The following is a 21,593-nucleotide window of genomic DNA, read 5'->3' on the forward strand; positions in this document are numbered from 1 at the left end:
TTTTTCATATGCTCATTTTTTTTGTGAGCCTCAACTCTTTACCCTCATATAATAATAATAAAATATATGATCAAGACATATACCTTCATCTATGTTTCTCGTAGGACGTGTGCAAGTATTTATAATTGGACTGGTATCCATTATCTAGTAGTTCATAAATATATTCCTCACTGTAATTGTCAAAGTGTATGATATCAAAATCTAAATCTCCCACTAGTATGATTTTCGACATGGTTATTTTCCATATGAAATTCTGAAATTCCTTTAAAAAATCTTTTTCATTCAAAATCATGACATTTATAAATTCCTGTTATTTTCATTTTAATTTCTTCATTAAATTCAACAAGTAAAATAATTAGGTATATTCAATTTTCTTATCTGCTCATTAATTGATTGTTACTTAAGTTCAGCTTCAACATGTATAATTACCCCATCTGTTTTATTTATTCTACTACAATTTTCAAAATATACATATCCTGGAATATCCACAAACATTATTTTCTCACTCAACCATGCCTCAGAACATACTATCACATCAGGCTTACACTTGCAGCATTGTAACATTGCCTCCCATTTAAAAATATTTCCCTTAATATTTCTGATATTTACGTAGAATCGACAACTCCTACTCAGAAACAATCACACTTTCATTCATTTCACTCATATTATTGAAGCTTAATTGCGTAATATTTTCATTTAATTTAATATTTAAAATAGGAAAATCCGGTTTACAGGGATAATCAGTATCACTGACATATTGCTCCCACTTTACCTTATTTATATGTGTCATATTTTGGCATTTCATCAGCTGCATTATCCGTACTTCTTTTTTTAGATAAGTATTTATTTGCCAGTTCACAGTTAATACATTTTCTTACATTTTTTTATGGTTGCTGTACAGAATGACGAATCATGATTCCCTGCAAATTTCACACATATTTGCTTTATTTTGAAGCTTTCCATCCATTTCTTAAGTGAATGATTGTGAACACCACAATTTTTAAACTTTTTTTTTCTGAAGTTGTGATAAACTCTACAATTTTCTGAGCAAACAAACGCTGATTTTATTTTCATAATGATAACATAGGCTTTACGAGATACTTCTGCTAGAGGAGCATGTTGATTATTTCTCTCTTTATATTTGTGTGCTATGCTTACACTCCCCTCTAGTAATTCATTTCTCCGTTTGATATCATTAGCAAGTTCTACATCTTCTGATAAATTAGTAATTCTCACTTGTGGATTATTTTTAACATATGATTCTGCAACAAGTGCATTATTATTTTCCTTATTCAACACTTTTAATATCTATATTTTCAGAATCTAATTTCGTCACTTTAGTCACTTCTGCTGGGCAGAACCACTATCAGATTTATTAATTTTCAGCACTTTTCCTGCAGTTTTTGAAAATTGGAGTTACAATTGATTTACGCCAGGCAGAGGGCAGACGAGATGTTTCTAGAGAACGTTTTAACGGGTTTAGTTCGCAAAAGGGTTCAATCTCGAGCGCCAGCTATTCTTTCAATAGGGAGGAATAGCAAACCCACCCAGGTACCTACTAGTCGGAGACAGAGTTCGGGGTTATCTAAGGTGGTAGCGATAACAAGTACTTTAAAACCGAATTTATTATAATAATCTAAATTACAGTGAACCATACAGTTATTTCGAAGTCAAGAAATATATACAGCTGATGACCAAGTTCGAAAATGAGGAAAACAGAAATGCAATAATTAACTTGTCACGGTGATCAGAAATTCAAACTCAACACGGTGAAATTAATGAATTAAAGAATATTCAAATTAATTATAGTCAGTCAAACTATCAGGCATTAAAGAAAGAAAATAATCAATAGCGGTCACTTTGTTCCTTCTGAGACAATAAAGGATGTACGGGGTTTATACAAAATTTACAGTAACCGGGTGTCTCAGAAAGATCCAAGTCTTTTTTTTTCGAGCACTTTCAGTGATTTTCAGTGTACAGGCCGATCAGAATTGAAACTATTCAATAAACGGGACGGGGTTGATTCAGGAGAAACACAATGCAACAATTTACAGGATAACGGGGTAGTTTATCGTGGTCTCTCTGTGGCAACTTTGGGTGTACACGCCAAGCATTACCAGCAGAAAAACTTCGAGACCTCTGCCGATTGGTTTCCGTCACCAGATAACCAGGCGACAGAAGTCTGCGGTAAACGGGAAATCTAAACGGAACACAACAGGGGTAGAACGGGATAGGTTACTGTGGTCTTTCCGTGGCAACCTTGGGTGTACACGCCAAGCATTACCAGCAGAAAGACTTCGAGACCTCTGCCGATTGGTTTCCGTCACCAGAGAGCCAGGCGACAAAAGTCTGCGGTAAACGGGAAATCTAAACGGAACACAACAGGGGTAGAACGGGAAAGGTTACTGTGGTCTTTCCGTGGCAACCTTGGGTGTACACGCCAAACATTACCAGTGGAACGACTTCGAGACTTCTGTCGATTGGTCTTGGTTCACCAGAGAACCAGGCGACAGAAGTCTGCCAGTCTGCGTTAAACATAGGGGATTAACAACCAGGGACCAACACAATTAAACAAATAAAAGAATGCAATTTTGAATCACGAAGTATGCAGTATCAAGAAAAGACTTACAGTTTGTTCCGGTACTGTCACACCACCCCTTAGAGAAAAGAAAAAGAAGAGAAAAACTCTAATAAGAAGAATATCAAAATTAATCAGAATGAATCGAATCAAATATGAATTAATCGCCGAACAGTGAATAATGAATCAATAAAGAACACAGAATCATGAATTACCGAATAAAGAATGAATCAAGAATGATCGAATACAGAATAACGAATCATGAATCACCGAATAAAGAATAAATTACGAATAACCGAATAAAGAATGACTTTCGTCTGGTGGTGCGGCCCTATTTATCAACTTTCCAACATGTGGACGGTCATGTGATCCAAATTGCATCCAAAAATTCGGTATTCTCGAATATTCTCCCCAGAAGAAATATTCTTGGTGGCGGTTATCTCTTTATCGGTAAAAGAAACTGTCGTTATCTGCAATCCACGTTGTTTTTATGCTGAATTCGGTGTATTTTTGTGACGGAAAAACAACGCCGAATGCAGAAAGACACTTTTTCTTTGTTTTGGATTCTTACGGCGGATGAATGATGGAAATTTCAATTATACGGAATTTGAATTTATTAATCAGGATTCTGCAAAATATTTCTGAAATGAAACGGCATAACTATATTGAAACTGAAATCTCCATCAGACGGTGTTGCATTGCTTCAACTGGAAAATTCAGGGAAACGGACATTTAAAACGAGGCTTAATTTTTATTTAAAACAATCAAGTATCGTCACAACGTGCGTACATTATAGAAAGAGGATAGCAAAGAGGTCGGGCACACTTTCTTAAGTATTCTAGCAGAAATACCATCGCCACCAGGAGAACAGTTGACGTTGAGAGCTGAAAGGTGGGCTCCAACGACTGCGGGGCTGAAAGTAGACTCGGTTATTTCCAGAAAATTCCTGTCGACGTTAAGTGGTGGGTCCCTCTTGTGTGGAGGCAGCAAAGGTATCAGCCAGCACGTCCACTGTCTCCTCGGGACCTGAGCAAGAAGTGTGTTTAGAATTAAGAACCAACGGTATGTCGACTTTAGAATTAAGGCCTGATCTCACGTTTTAAAAGAATTCTTATTGTTCTCTGAACGTATAAGCTTGGATTCGAAGTTCTTTTTGGCATTAACAATTACTGAGGAGAGAGAGTTGGAGAAAGTTCGATGTACTTCGTAGTCTCTTATTTGTTTACGACGTAGATAACGTTGCCATATATGGACTTCTTACGTATTAGCCTATGGATATTTTGGTCGATCCAGGGCTAAGCTGGTATGTGAACAATATTCTTTTTAAACGAGCATTCATTTGTCAAGTTTCGAAGTGTCGTTGTGAACACAGCCTAAATCTCCTCAATATCCGTAGAAGGCGTGAGAAGCGTACTCTAGTGCGACAAAGCTGAGAGTAGTCTATGATATCAAGTTGTTTTCTCGACTTATTGGATGAAACTCGAGATTTCAGATGAATGGTGGAGAGTAGAATAATGTGGTCTGACCTTCCTAGAGACGGATATTGTTCAATCTTCGGTACAAGGTCGGCGTCGTTCGTAAGCACGTACTAGATCCAGAAGGGAGGGCGTCTGTAAATAACGAAAGCGCGTAGGGTAATCCACGAGCTGAAAGAGGTTGTGATCACGGAGTGTCAGAGGCCACTCCAACATCAGGCATGTTAAAATCACCAGCTATATAAAGGTTGAGTTTGGTTGCTTTGGTTGTTAGGGGGTTATTTTTGGCAACTTCAGGAAAGATAATAGACCCTACTACTGATCATCATCTGTATTATTGTCCTTATACATGAAAATCGCACCAACAAGAAAAAAAACTTCAGAATTAAAAAAAAAATCATTAATTATGTGAGGAAGAAAATTGGAAAGAAATAGCTGAAATTGATAATATTGTAACAGAACTTTTAAAAACAAAACTGCAACACATAAATCAATCATCATTTTTTATTGAAATCAAAGTAATACCGAAAAATCAAAATCCTAGGTGAGAATAGATTGCACTTGCTCTAATAAATTCAAGTAATACTAAAAATAAATTGTACAAAATCAGGAAAAATGATCAAACAAACAGAAATTTATTAAACAATTACTGGACTCAAAAATAAATCTTGTGGGTATGACGATCAACATGCATACGAGGATATATTGAAAAATTCTTAGCCTAGAATGAATCCAAACAAAATTTCAATGTCAAAATATTTTATTACTCAACATATTCTCTTCTTAATTGGATACATTTATTACAAAGAACCTGCAACGTCCCTAGACCTTCCAAAAAAATGTTTCTTCTTGCTTTGCAAACCAGACCTCCACAGCTTTTATTACCTACACGTTGAAAGAAAATTTACGACCTTTTAAACTTTTTTTCAGTTGAGAAAAGAGATGATCGTCGGATGGTGCCAAATCTGGTGAATAAGGGGGGTATTCTTGTGATTCAAACCCTAAATCACGAATTTTTTGCATGGCATCATGAGATTTTTGTGCAGGGGCGTTGTCTTGCAAAAACAAAACATATTAGGATAGCTTTCCACGTCTTTTCTCTTTAATTTTTTCCCGTACAGTGGTCAGTGATGTCGAATAGTAATCTACGGTTATTGTTCTACCCTTATCTAAAAAATCAATCATGATTACTTCATGGCAATCCCAAAAAACTGAAGCAAGAACTTTTCCAACAGATTTTTGGACACGAAAATTCTTAGGTCTTGGGGAGAACCAGAGTGTCGCCATTCCATCGATTGTTGCTTTGTTTCTGGATCGTAGAAATGCACCAAAGTCTCATCCATAGAAACAATTCGGTTTAAGAAGTCTACATCGTTTTCAAATCGAGAACACATCGAACGCGATGCTTCTACCCTTGCACGCTTTTGGTCAAGATTCAAACATTTGGAGATCCATTTTGATTTTGCAGCAATTTCTCTCATGTCCAAATTGACGTGAACTATATGATGAACGCGTTCGTATGAAATATTCAGTGCTCCAGATATCCGTTTCTGCCCAATTCGTCGATCTGATACCATATTATTCAATGGAAAATTGACCTCTTTTGAAGCTTGCAGTCTAATTTTTCGCGGTCGCATACGAAGGACATTTATCACCAAGGGTATTAAGCAAATCTTCGTAAATCTGCTTAACCCTTTTGAATAAAGGTACTTGATGATGACTCGATACTCCAATTTGTCGATTTTCACAATTTCGGTGGACATCTTCTCTATTTTATTTTATTGCATATTGCGTAACTCTGGTTTATTTTTTTGATCTAAAACTTCACACTGACTCTTATAATGAGTTATTGTTCGTTGTTATGGTAACGCAATATTTTTTTTTTATGGAACTGGTCTAGGCTAACTAAGATATCAATACATCCTCGTATACAGGTACTCAAATTGACTGCACTATCCATAGCACAGCCTCTATCGCATATAATAAATAGAGCAATAACACAAGGTCACTGTCCGAAACAATTTCAAATAGCTGACACATTGCCTGCTTACAAGGAAGGTACAAAAATAGATTGTCAATAATTACGGAACATCTCGAAAATGATATAAAAAAAAATTCGAGAAGAACTAGAAACTGCCGTTAATATGGCTCCAAGCAATCATTTCACTTATGCGGAGGCTCTGGATACGGAAACAAACAGTGGAAATGGATCCGTACCTAATGTTCCTTACATTGTATGCAAGCCAAAAAACAAGCAGGATTGCGCTAAAACAAAGAGAGATATAGTAGATAAGGTTGATTTATGTAAACTACCGGTGGGAATAAATTCGGTTCTGAACAAAAGGGATGGATGTGTTCTAATCAAATGCAACACAAGTGGCTCAACAGATCGAATGAACAATGTACTATCATCGAAAATGGGAGATAACTACGAAGTAAAAGAAACTAAAATGCGTAATCCGAGTATTTTGGTTTTAAATATTGAAAAGAACTTTCCTAAAGATGAAATTATCACTGCAATGAGAAATCAAAATTCATTTTTCAATGATACTGACCAAATGGAGTTAGTATTGGCCAAAATAAACAAAAAAAATACTTCGCAATATGGAATTATTGAATGTAATGGATCAGCGTTTAGGAAGTTAATGACAGAAGGAAGAATATACATTGGACTCAGAAGATGCCCTGTACTGGAGAACGTGAAGGTGATACGGTGTTATAGGTGCTATGGTTTCAATCATAAAATAAATGACTGCAAGTATAGTGGTCCCACTAAGTGTTCTCAATGTGCAGATGCACATTGCTATAAGGATTGTAAGTCTGGTAAAATTTCATGTATTAACTGCATAGATAACAATAGTAGGTATAAGACTGAATTCAATGTGAACAATTCTGTATTGGATAATAATTGTCCCTTATATGAAATGCAAATTAAAAGATATATATATATATATATATATATAAATATATATAAATATATATATATATATATATATATATATATATATATATATATATATATATATATATATATATATATATATATATATATTCTTTTGAATGTCAGCAATACATTTTTAGTTATCAAACAATATAGCATATGTATGAGTTTCAGCAAAGGTTAGTGTAACGGGGTACCATACAATTTGGAGTATGATACAAGAGCTTAGGGAAAAACCTCAGTAAAAAAACCCTGTCTCCCCGTGAGTAGTGTAGTGATGAGAAATTTGTTTACAGAATAAGCTTTTAATACTGAAGGGCGTCCTTTCCATTGACATGAAAATTTCTTTATTCTCTTTCCATTTCGAAAGAAATGGGAAGAACTAGATCTAGAGACTCTCAATGGGCAGATTGATAGTAGTCAAAATCTGATTTTATATGTAAATATAAGAAGCTTGAATGCTAATTTCGAAAGTTTACAAACGTTTGTTGCGGGACTTGTGACTAAACCTTCCGTTATAGTTTGTGTTGAAACGAGAAAATTGGTACATTGTTAATTCTTTCATATGGCCGGGTATAAGTTGTATTACAATCAGGGAAACATCAACATAACAAATGGAGTTGTAGTATATATTAAGGACTCAATTAGTGAAAATACATTGTCAAAGTGGGTAGAATAAATGTTTTAAATTCATGTTTACAATTGAATAATAATAATAACCTGGAGATATCGGCGGTTTATAGACCTCATGACCCTCCCAGGGATGAATTCATAGCAGGATTAAAGTCTTATTTGGATGCAAGAAGGAAAGTAAAAAATCATATTTTAGTGGGTGACTTTAATATTGACATTTTGGAGAGTGATCGCTTTGGTCAGGAACATTTGAATAACTGTATGGAACTCGGTTTCGTACCTGGCTTTCAGACTATTACGAGGCCATCTGTGGCAGACCCTAGTCATGGTTCCTGTATAGATAACATTTTTTTCAAGGCCAGCAATGTTCTTGCTAGAGCGATTAAGCTTGAAACTCTTTTCAATGATCACTATCCCCTCTTTTTGGTTGTGAATGAACCTGCGTGTGAGTCATTGGGGAGGAGTATGTCTGTGTCCATTGATTATGGTAAGTTGGTAAAGTTTGCTACTAAAACTGACTGGAATTCTATTATTGAGATAACGGATCCTAACTTAGCAACTGAGACACTGGTTAAGTTAATAAGTGGATGTGTAGAGCATGCAAAGGTTAAAACAAGGAAACACAGGGCGGCTCCTCGCAGTCCTTGGATAACTGAGGGTATTTTAAATTCTTGTAGAAGAAAACAGATTATATATTCTATTTGGTAATTGGAACCTAATAACCTAACACTGAAGACGGATTATGACATTTATGTTAAAGTTCTAAATAAGGTTATAAAAAAAGCAAAAATAATTTATGAAAAAAAAATTATTGAAGAGAATATTAGTAGTCCTAAAGGGTTGTGGTCCTTTATAAATAAAAAACTCGGTAAAAGCTGTAAAAGAAATGACCGTGTGAAATTCATATATGATGGTGATAATGTTAAAGTTGAAGAACCAATTCAAGTTGCCAACAGCTTTAATGAGTATTTCAGTCAAATAGGTGCGAAACTCTCTAGCAGTTTACAGACGGAGACAACTCAAGTCAGATTGCCCTCAATGAATCCTCATTCTGTCTTTCTGTCGCCAACTGATTCTCGTGAAACTTTGAACATCATTAAGAATATGAAAGTGAAGAGTGCGGGGGTCGATGACATCAATGTAAGGACCATTAAGACTTTGGTCGATTTTATAACTGAACCACTTGTTTATATTATGAATTTGTGTATAGAAAAAGCTATTTGGCCTGATGCATTCAAGAAAGCGGACATAAAACCTATATATAAAGACAAGGCCAGACACAATATGACAAATTATAGGCCTATATCCTCAATATCCAACTTAGCTAAAATTTTTGAGAGGATAATCCACAGAAGACTTTTAGGTTTCATTGAGAGGCACAAACTGATAGCTAAGCTACAGTACGGATTCATGAAGAAAATGGGAACTAGAGACGCCCTTAATTACCTAACTGACCTAATATATGGGCGACTCGATATAAGCGCACCCGTGGCCGTGACTTTTTTAGATTTGGCAAAAGCCTTCGATACCGTGAATCATGATATTCTTTTGGATAAATTGTACAATTATGGAATTAGAGGTGAGGCTTTGCAACTACTAACATCATATCTAGAAAAAAGGTGCCATAGGGTGAAGATTAATGACGTTTTAAGTGATTATTGTGAGGTGAGTACTGGTGTCCCCCAGGGAACGGTCTTGGGACCATTGTTTTTTATTTTATATGTTAATGATGTTTTTGATTCGGTACCTGAGGATGTGTTGGTCTCTTTCGCTGATGATACAGCAGTGGTGTCGACTGGGAAAAGCTGGGGAGAAGTGGATGACAATTTGAATTATTATTTAAAGAACATAAGTGGCTGGTTAACTTCTAACATGCTTTCCTTGAACATAGACAAGACAGTCTACATAACTTTTGGTAACTATTGTGACAGTGTTCCACAATCTTTGAATATATGTATAAATGGAAGATTAATATATAGGGTTGATTCGGTTAAATACTTGGGATTAATTTTGGATTATAGAATGAGGTGGGATAAGCATGTTGAATATTTGCTGAATAAGACACGGTACTTAGTATTTGTTTTCCACAAACTTTGTAAGATAATGCCCAGTGAGATTCTTCTTAAAATATACTATGCATTGTTTCATAGTGTGGTAAATTATAGAATAATTGCTTGGGGTGGAGCTTATTCAAATTGTTTAAACCTCTTGAAAAATCAACAAAAAAGAATTTTGAAAATTGTTAATAAGAATAGAGTTGCTCGGAACGTTCCCCTGAATATTGAAAATCTGTTTTTACTGGAATCACTGAATTACCATTACGAAAACCTTAAGGGTAAATTTTTAAGGTCAGGAAGTGTCACTAGGAACAAAAGTATTCAAATACCTAAAAGATACAGGACTGTAAGTTCCAAAAGTAGCATTGTTAGAGCAATAGGTGTTCTCAACTCTCTTCCAAATGAACTTAAAGTTCTGAATGATGGTTGTTTCAGAAAGAATAAGCTAAAAATGAATGATTTTTGTTTTATTTACTGTATCAGGGCAATTGTATTTCATAGGCTGTTAATTGGTAGTTATTGTGATTTTTCTCTGCTTCATTGTATTTTTGTGCAGTTGTTGTTGGTTGTTGATTGTGCAAATACGGTTGATCCCAATCGAGCTCACAAACAGGCAACTCGATTGCCTCTGTGAGATGCACATCTTTGTATTGTGTATTTTCGATTAATGAATAATAATAATAATATAGGGGAAAGTCGGATAGCCCCGGACAGCGGGTATCACCGGACATTCATAGTTTCCTTGGATTTATCATTTTACCCCCTCCTTTGAATGGCCAAACGAACTGATTCTATGCGAGCGCAAACATATCTTTAGTTGACCTTGATATTTTTAGCCGTTTAGGAAATAAACGTTAAATTGTGATTTTTTGTGATTGACACACGGACATATTAAACTTTGAGGCCTCTCTTCTCTTGATTGGTAGGTGTCCAGATGGATTCCTAGGCATAGTGCAAGCATTGATGAGTAGTGGGAATGAAAACGTGTACAAATACCCTTCATTTCAAATATGTCCCCAGTAAATGGCTAATTTATTGCAAGGTGCATGTCGGGCATGACCGGACATAAATAATTTCAATATTTTGTTATAAAAATGCCGTCATTAGGTTCTAGAAAATCTCCTCAAAACCAAAATACTCCAACAAAGATCAACGAACAAGATACTTTATGCTCAGCACAATTCACCAAAGACAGAAACCAATGGTCAAAACGAAAATATTTTTGATGAACAAATTGTGATATTCTCGAAGAAATTTTGCCAGTTCCGAATGCTGCAGAACCCAGAATAGTTAAAAAAAATACTTGAAAAAAGTGCTCACTTTCACTCTATTATAAATGACTTGGAAGAGAAAAATGGAAATAAAGCTACTGATTACTGATTGCTGATTGTAAGAGATTCTGAAGAAGTGTTTGGGTTATACAAGCTTGTATTTTTCATTATTTTAGTGACCACAGTTCTGAGCTCACATAAACCAGCGTTTAGGATTTCCTCCATTTTGTCTACGCGGGTATCCAAACCAGCAGGATCAATTCCACTATTCTGCCCCTTATTCTTGCTCCTCGTCGACATATTAATTCACAATTTTATTTTTTTTATATATAGGCATCGACTGCTATGGTCATTAGCCTAAGATTTACTTTACAAAATAAAGACAAAAATAAATGTATATGGACAATTTGTGACGAATGCAAGAATAAGTGAAGAGACAAACAAACAGTCAAAAGAGAACAATCAAATAAACCAGCAAGAAAATTACAAGACGTCTATGATTTTCATAGTTTGTGGTATATACGAATGGTCTTCAGAAATTCAATAGTGTTCCGAATACTTTCTTCTTCATGTAAATTAGGCTCATCTGTTATGTTGTGCTGTGAACGTTCACTCGTGTATTTAGGACACTCATATAAAATATGGAAGGTGCTGAGGTCTATGTTGCATAATTCACACTTTGGTCTTTCTTCCTTTTTAAAAATGTACAGGTGAGTAAGGGCTGTATGACCTATACGCAAGCGATGTATTCTTATCATATCAAGTCTAGGCAATGTAACAGATATATGAGCCGGTCAGAGGAAAAGTGGTATAAGTCACAAATTCCGATTTTTGAGTTATACCGATATTTGGGTACCAAATGTGGAAAATTTTGTTAAGAGGAAAAACATTAAATGGGTATAACTCGGTCAAAACGACGATTTGACTCATACCACTCATAAGAAGAATAATATGCAACCTTTGGTACCCAAATATCGGTATAACTCAAAAATCGGAATTTGTGACTTATACCACTTTTCCTCTGACCGGCTCATATAAGGTGTCCGAACATCTTTCTTAAAAGGCTTTAGCTTTGCGTTGCAACTGCTCCATGCTCTCTGCCATTCGGAAGAAATGCACTGCTTTACTAAGTTAATCAAGTCAGTGATCTTTATAGTCTTCACATCTTTCTCATTTAAGGCAGCAGCGGTTTTGGCTGCTCGATCAACTACCTCGTTACCTTTTATTCCGACATGGCTTGGTACCCAGATTAATTCTACTTCACAATTTTTCATTCGCAGTTCTGCAGACACGGATTGTATCTTCTGGGTGATAGGGTCGCTTGTGTAAATATCTCTCAGGGATGTTAAAACACTCAAAGAGTCTGTCACTATGACAGATTTTTCTTTTTTATACCATAAACAGAAAAGTAAAGCTTGCCAAATGGCATACTGCTCAGCAAAGTAAACAGAAGACTCTTGAGGGAGAGACCAAGAGTGTGAGTCCTCTCCTATTGTTATGGCAGTTCCCACCCCATTTTTGGTTTTGGAGCCGTCTGTGTATATTACACAATTAGGGGAAATTTTGTCCAAAATATTGAGGAACTCTTTCTGGTAAACTTAATTCACAATATATTCAGGGGTCAAATATGAACCAAAAAATTATTCGAGAAAGAGATTTAGATGTAATTATTGAATATTTATATCAGTGGTTACGGAGCCAACCATATGAGCTACGTACACATTGAAGAACGTTCAGCGAATGAAGAACGTTCAGCGAATGTATTAAGTATTATGCCAAATAAACGGAAGCATGTTTATGTTAGCCATTACCTCAACATCAAATTTGTTTTCTAATTTAACCCTCATCACATCGTAACTAATAACTTTCTTGGGATAGTTTTCTGGCAATCTCCTTATTTTTTCATTCTGCTTCTTGAAGAGCTATGATCAGTAACATTATGACATGGGCCTACGTCACGTTAGAGTAATCTGTAGGCACCTTCATAGTCGTTTGCTAACGCAATGCATGGTTTCCTAATGGAAAACACCTGTTCACATAACAATATGCAGTAGTTCTCGAGATATAATGATCCATTAAATATGCCTACGATACCAGATTCCGCCCGTCATATTCGGTGCCCTCCCTCAGTAGTAATGTTGCAAATAGTGGTCAAAGGTACTTTGAAGGACGTGATTGTTTCTTGAAATTTTTGAAAAGTGTGTGATATTTTTGTTGTTCCCATCAATTAAAATCAAAAGGTCAAAAATACTTCGACATACACTGACGTTGATAACAAACGAAACGAAAATTGTAATGCTCGATACGATACTAACCACCGCGAGCAAAATATCATAATCCCAGTAACCGTGATGTTGACTGCTACAACTCAGGGTGTTACAAAAAAAATCTTTATTAAATTTGTTACATTGGAGATGTAACAAAAGGGTGGCCAGCCTGTTCATTCAGGGCGGGGTAACCTCTTGAGCATGAGGGAAGTTATTTGATATGTGGGCGCCAGGTAATTTGAATATCTGGCCATCTTAATTTGAAAATTACCAAATCTGTTCCAACAAATTGAAAAAAGAAAATAATACCTGATATTTTCTATATATATATATTCTAAATCTATCAGTTAACACTACTCTACCTGCCTATTTATCTTAACTATCCCTATCTCTAACCTACTATAAATTTCTATGTCTATTCTTTTCTTAACCTACTTAACTATCCCTAACAGAATCTTACCTGGAATAAAGAAACCAAAGATTATAGAGTAGAAAGATAGGAAACGCCCTCATATCACATTTTGGCCAATGAAAACACATTTGACAATGAGATGGCGCTGAAAACGTATTATCAATACAGAAAAACTGTTTAATAACAGTTTTCTGTTTTATAATTGAGGGGCGCGAAATTCGAATTCTATTCCTTGTATTGAATTTCAATATTGACCTTATGTAGATCGGAAAACAAACATCCTGAGCGACAAAACAAAAGGATGGTTTTGTTTAGTGACCAGGATGTTAGTTTTCATCTCAACATTGTTTGGAATCGATTGGTATCAATGGAATACGCTGTTGAATGTGATAAATTTTTATTTGCAATCTATAAAAAATTTACAAAAGTTTGAAATTATGGACAACGAATAGGATACAATTTGATTTGATTTGATTTGATATTAATTTGAATTAATAAACTGAGTTGAATTTGTACGATTTATATCAGAAATTGATATGAACCAATATTCAATTTACCGTCATTGAATACACATTTCCGTTACTTACATAAGGTAAATGTCCCGAATTCAGACAGTATAAGCCTAGTGGTACTTACATTCCCTTCACAAAAATATTTAAATAGCTTCAAGAGTTGGAGCCCTTGAATTTTTTGTAAGCGTATGCCTTCAATTTTTATATACCTTTCAGAGAAGCTTCAAAGATATTCGAGATTTCTGAAAAATAATAATTTCTCCGATTACCCAATTGTACACAATTCCGACAGCCATCGGATGAATTTGCTCACTTCATATTTTTATATAATAATAAGAACAGAAAAATTATCTGAAAGGTTAGTTCAAGCGAAAAATTTCAATATCCATTCACAAAAATCTTCAAAGGTATAGGAATAGTTTTCCGAAGTTTTTCTGATATTAAATGTTTTACTTTCAACGGTGGAGCAATTTTTTTCATTATTTCAGTTATCATATTTTCGTTGAATTTTTGGATATCGTTCATACACTCTTGAGTGTTTTCATTTTGAATTTTTGAATGTTTTCTCTCGCCTTTCTCTTATTAATCTGATTTCCATCATTCTCGCGGTGTGCGTTTGACTGTTTTTTCTTCTACTATTTTCTTCCACTTTTGTCTTATTTTCCTCTCTCTAGTGCTTCCGTTACTCTTTTTCTTCAGCAATTCTTCTCTTTACTTCGGTTTTTTTCGAAAAGTAGTTTTTCCATGCATCTGATGTAGCTACAGATAGTATTTTGTCCTTTTTTGTTATCCATTTTTTCGATGTTGCCGGTTCTGGCCAAAATGCCAAAATAAGGCAGTTTCCAATGGTGATGGGACCACAAGACCAGGAAGCAGACATTCATATTCATTATTTTCATTCTGTTTCTCAGTGATGTTTAAGTTAACTCCTGTTTTATTTTCTGATTGAGTTCTCAGTCTCATTCAGATATTCTTGTTGGGATTAAGATGCTTCCACTACATTTTTTAACTGCGTATCTGTTAATAAGGTGTTCCCACCGACAACCGGTTCTTCATAAATGACATTTTCAGAAAATAGTTCAAACCCGATCTGAAGTAAAAAGCAAATACATAACTATAAGACACTTACCGTCTGTGTCGAATTCATGTTCGAAATGTACATAACTTCGACACTGATGTCGAATTTATGACCCCACAAGAATTTTCGAAGAAGAAAAGATGTATTGGATGCGAAAGAATTTCAAGAATACTGTGAAGAAGGATGAACAGTTATGTTTGTGAAGAATTGGGTTCATGAATTCGACACTCAGATGGCTGAATTTGGGCAATGGGCGAATTTGCTGTACCAAAATTCGACATAATCGAATTCTCAAAAATATTAAAAAAAATTTCAGAAAACATATGCTGCATGAATAATTTATATCACTCAGAATCGGAAAATTCATAAAAGGCAACATTCTTGTTGAGAAAAGTCTACACAATAATAGTTTGAAATGGTGTCGATTCGTACTTATCTTATAAGAAATCACTCACTGAAATGCAATTCTACACATGCGTCAATTCACATACCGTTCAAGTTCAAATTAAATATGGAGGATGTGGGTAATATTGTTTCCTGGAAATCGATTTGTTATCTGAGAACTACTAGATGTCGTTTCACCCAAAATGAGGAAGTAGAGAATTGAAAAAACCTTAGTATAATGAATAATCTCCACAAGTGTCGAATTTTAGGACACTGTCTAAATTAGGGTCGTTTACCTTATTATTTACAAAATTTTCGAAACCACAATTGAAAAAAAAACTTACAGAGCTATACAAGACCTGTATTGAAGCCCGTCAGTATAATTTCTTCATGCTTTTTTATGATTTCTTCATGGTATGGTCTCTTTATGGCACAATATACAAATTGATTGACGAATGAAAAAAACACTCACAGAAGGTTTCATAAAACTTCGACTTTCCAAACGACAATTTGACAGTCACCCGATTCCCAAATCGAAATCCATGAAACTTTTGCATTTCTGAATATATTGAAGGCAATTGAAAATCTTTGAGTGGACGTATAAAAGTCATAATTTCCCCTAAATGGGCCCTTCTTGCAAGGGATGCTTCCTGCATACAACAATTTACGTGGATGAACAGTTCTCAATCGACTTGCAGTAAAATGTTCATTCCATATGATGTAGTCAGTAGTGTTTGCAGGCCTTTACGCCCTGAAAATTTTATCCACTTCGTAGCACTGAAAATAAAAATCAATGAATGACCGAGTCACATGTTACCAGTTTTAATACTTACATTCCCATTTTCCTTACTAAAATTCGTTTTATTTGATCCAGAGTTCTTCACCACTCTAAAGTTAGGACTAGTGAAGCCATTATATAAAGGAGGTGATAGATCTCAGATGGTCAACTACAGGCCGATTACTCTCATATCAAACATCGCCAAGATCATAGAAAAACTGATCCAAGTCCGCATGGATGCATTCATCATTAAACATCAGTTATAGTCAAAAAATCAATTTGGATTTCGCAAGGGTATGTCAACGGAGGACGCGATAAAAAAAGTAACAGATATTATATACAACAACATTGATAAAAGCATTCCTTCTTTGGCGGTCGTGATAGATTTGGCAAAAGCGTTTGACACCATAAGCCACGAGAAATTACTTGAAAAACTCAAAAATTATGGATTCCGTGGAAAGATAAACGATCTTATTCAGAGTAACTTATCTAATCCAAACCAAATTGTTACTTTAAACGGAATTTACAGCAAAAAAAGGCAACTTACCTATGGAATACCACAGGGCACTGTTCTCGGACCCATATTGTTCAATATATATATAAACGGCATACTCGAAATGAACAGTAGAGGTGAAATTATAGGTTTCGCAGATGATACCATAGTTATATACAACGATGAAACATGGGAAGATCTGAAACAGAAAGCAAAAGAGGATATGGGGATACTGACGAAATGGTTTCAGTCGAATAAACTTACCTTGAACTGCGGAAAGACAAAATACTTGACTTTTTCGTCTAACAAATTAGGACAACCAAGATTAGGAGATCTTGAAATTAATGATAAATTGCATATCCCAGCAGCGCAATCTACCAAATATCTTGGTGTTTTTATTGATGAGAACCTTAAATGGGATAAACATGTGTCCTACCTAACAAGAAAACTTAGAGGTATCCTGTGTAAATTCAGGTATATAAAAAAAAAGCATAAATTCAGAAACACACATGCACGTACTGTACAGCGCATTGGTACAATCACAACTTTCATATGGGATAATAAGATGGGGAGGTATTTTGGACGTTCACAAGAGAAGCTTGGATGTTCTACAAAAATGTATTTTAAAAGTAATGTATGGAAAAAAATTACATTCCCGAGTTATAGAATATACGAAATTTCCAAGGTACTCGATATAAGACAACTATATGCTCAAAAAATCATCATAAATATCTACCAGAATAAAATATCGATCATACTGAAAGAACACAAACATAATACTAGAGCTAAGCTGGATAATTACCAAAGAATAAGAGCAGAGAAAAAAATTGGCCAACGTTGTTGTACATATATAGCATCCAGAATATACCCGATTGTACCAACCATAATAAAGGAAATAAGAAACGAAAATAAGTTCAAAAAAGAAATTAAAAAATGGCTTATTGAAGGTGATCGATCCGCAATCCACAGGATTATCAATTCTAATTAAGGCTATGAAAGTAAAAAAATCAAGACATGACATATACTACCCGGATATGTAAAATTCCACCGATGAAGACAATCTAGACCCGATGAAGAGAAATACCACCGATAATGACATAGAAAACAATAATTATGTTTTTGGATTAGGATTAAGAGTAGATAAGATCGATTGTTTAGTTTAGTTTTATAAATTGAATTTTTAGTTGAAATAGCTGTACACAGTTAGCATGAATAACTCCACAGTTTTTCTAGAGTTTATTTGTATTTTTGAACCAATAAACTTCATTATATATTATATACAATAATTTTCGAACGATATTCTGAGGTTTTCGCCAAGAAATTAGACAAAAATTTCAATAATCAGCAACTAGAACGGGCTTGAAAAACAGAAGGCGATACGAGGTTGTCTATGGATACGAGAATCAAAACATTCAAAACCTGTTTGATCAAAATGGCCATATGACTCTGACATCTCGCAAAATTTCATATGTCCCTCGAATTAAAATTTTAACCAGTCTTAGGGCCTTAAAAAAACATTTGAAACACAGATGGCGCTCGCATCACTCTCGTCTCTTCGTTTCCTATCTTTCTACTCTATAATCTTTGAAAGAAACGACATTTTATGCTGCTTATTACAATAACTAACCAAAAATAACTTCTTTTCAATAACTTTAAATAATTCGTCTTTGACAATCGATCTAAACGATTCTATAGCAACGCTCGCCAGAGAGCGGTGCAATTCTTAAGAAATATAATTTCTTTACATCACCCTTCCTGAAGAAGAAAATATTCATCAAATATTTTCAGTCGTTCTCTTCAAGCACTGGTACTGGTGTTAATTTAGAGATATGAAAAAGGTTGGACTCCAATTTCTTGTGACCTATGTTTATTCTGTAAATCGAGTTCGACCGTTTTCTCTCAATTTTATATGGACCAATTTTTACTCTATCCAATTTTTTTCTATTAAGTTTATTCTCATTTTCCACTAATACCAAATCATCCTCATTGAAATCACACGACCTCTATCATTCATTTTTTTTATTGTGTATGTGATTTTTAATGGTGCTATCCAAAGCAATTTTGGATGTTTTGCATCCAGTTTTTCCTGGAGCTATCTTGTTTAAGCTCGCTTGGCAAAATTGTGACGTCTGTACCATACATCAAATAGGATGGTGAGTATTTGGTCACAGTATGCCCCGCATCGTTCTATTTTCTCACATACTCTTGAGCTATCGTTGTCCAAGCCACGTTTTTCCCATTTTCATTAACTTTGCATCTGATTTTATTGATCAGTGTTTGGTTCAATCTTTCATTAAGACCATTAGAGAAAGGCGAATTCGCAGCAGTGAAGATTAGTTTGATTCCTCTCACTTCCTAAAATTTCTTGAATTCTTTTGAATTAATACCTGGGTATTGATCTGAGAGAATGGTTCCTATTTCATCGGTTAGGAGATGTTTTCCAACACTTTGATGAAATCATTTGCATTCTGTATTGTAACCAGTCCGGCCCTTGCGGTCGGACCTTTCGAGAACCGGAGCAGTCGGGAGCTTCTAGAATAACTGCGAAGGTACCTGAATGTTTTCGGCGCCTATATAAGCCCAGCGGAGGAGCAGGTAGGCAAGTACAAGTACAGTTACAGTGCAAGCGACTAGTGGAAATAAACAAGAGTGGAAATAAATAGTAGTGTAATAGTTAGTTGGTGAGTTATAAGTGCATTGAGTGTAAATAAATAATTTTAATAAGTTGGACGTTTTTCAAGCGAAGAAAACGTTACATTGGTCTCACGTGTGAGGTAAAACATCGCTCGAATTAAATAAATATTTTCGGTTATTTGTTCATGCCAGTGACCACAGAATTACAGAACGCAATGGAGACTCAAGCGGTAATGGACTTTTTGAGTAAGATGAACGAAAGAATGGAAGAAAATTCTCGAAAATTAAATGAGAAAATGGACGAGAACTCTTGTAAATTGAATGAAAAAAAGGACCAGATTAAGGAAAATTGTAATGATGTGGTGAGTCAACTAACAGATAAATTGGATGAGAAACTGGAAACCATAAATGAAAAATTTGATAAAGTAGACGAAAAGTTTGATATAGTGAACGAAAAATTTGGCGAAGTTGATAAAAAAGTTGACAAAGTTTATGATGAAGTTAATGGAAAATTTGAAGAAATGGCAGGATTAATTGAACATCATGCCAAATTGATAGATTCCTTGAAAAGAATGCCAAACAGAACAGATATTCTGGCTTCAACACCCTACAGCACAGCGAAAGCGGAAAATGACGGCGAAGGTAGTAGAATGAAGATCAAGCCTCCAACTTTTGATGGAAAAATACCCTGGTCGACATATCAAAAACAGTTTGAAGCTGCTGCGCTGGTGAACAATTGGAACGACAACGAAAAAGCCACGGTATTAATTATCGCTCTACGAGGAGAGGCACTCAACATTCTGCAAACGATTCCGGGGGATCAACAAGCCTGTTACGAAGTTCTTACATCGAAACTTCAGATGAGATATGGTGATGCTCATCTACAACAAGTATACCATGCACAAATAAAGAACCGAGTGCAGAAAACAGGGGAAAATCTCCAGGAGTTTGAAGCTGATGTGGCGAGATTAGTCAGGCTGGCTTATCCATCTGCTCCAGATAGCTTCCTGGAACAGCTATCAATCCAGACATTCGTGGATGGGATGAAGGATAGTGAAATACAACAAGCCCTGAGACTAGCACGCCCTAGAACCGTAGATGATGCCTTAGCCCAGGCTTTGGAAATCGAAGCAGCGAAGCAATCGTCGAATAGGGGACACCTTCATGTAAGACAAGAGCAAGAAACAGATCGATCTGTTGAAGAGATTGTCAGAGAAAAAGTCCGCAGAATATTGCTTGCTAGGAAAAAGGATGCTGTGTGCTGGAACTGTAACAAAAGGAGGCATTTCAAGCAAAATCGTCCAGAATTTGAAAGGGCTACAGCTGGGAAAATAAAAGGAGTCGCTGTGGTAGACAATGGCTCGACCAAAACCATTGAGTGTCCCCAGAATACCAGCCATTGTTCGCGCCTGGAAAAAAAGATCGATTTAAGGCGGACCACCGTAATAGAAGACGACTGGCTACCTGAAGAAATTCAAAGAGCACAAGAAGAGGATAACGACTTGAAAGTAATCCTGAGTTGGAAGAAGACCGGTAGGCGACCTACTTGGGAAGAAGTATCCAGACTGAGCCAGAATGTAAAGTCGTATTTGGCACAATGGGAAACGTTGAAGATTGATGGAGGTCTTCTGAAACGTTGTTGGGAAAATGAAGATGGAACTGAGCAGAGACTTCAGTTGATTGTGCCGAAGAGCCGTGTGACAGACATTCTGAACAGACTACATAATGGAACTTCAGGTGGACATTTCGGGATAACCAAGACATTGGAAAAAGTCAGGCAGCGATTTTATTGTCCAAATTGCAAGAGGGACGTTAAAGATTGGTGTAGAAGATGCAAGGTTTGCGCTGCTGCTAACGGACCTTATGGTAGAGGAAAAGCACCAATGAAGCAATATAACGTCGGATCTCCCATGGAACGAGTAGCTATCGACAACGCTGGCCCCTTTCCCGAAGCAGACCATGGAAACAAGTACATTTTGGTAGCGATGGACTATTTCACGAAATGGGTGGAAGCCTACGGTATTCCTAATCAAGAGGCAAGTACGGTAGCTTATAAATTGGTCAGAGAATTCTTCTGCAG

The sequence above is a fragment of the Coccinella septempunctata genome, chromosome 5 (genome assembly GCF_907165205.1).
Source record: "Coccinella septempunctata chromosome 5, icCocSept1.1, whole genome shotgun sequence".
NCBI lineage: Eukaryota > Metazoa > Arthropoda > Insecta > Coleoptera > Coccinellidae > Coccinella > Coccinella septempunctata.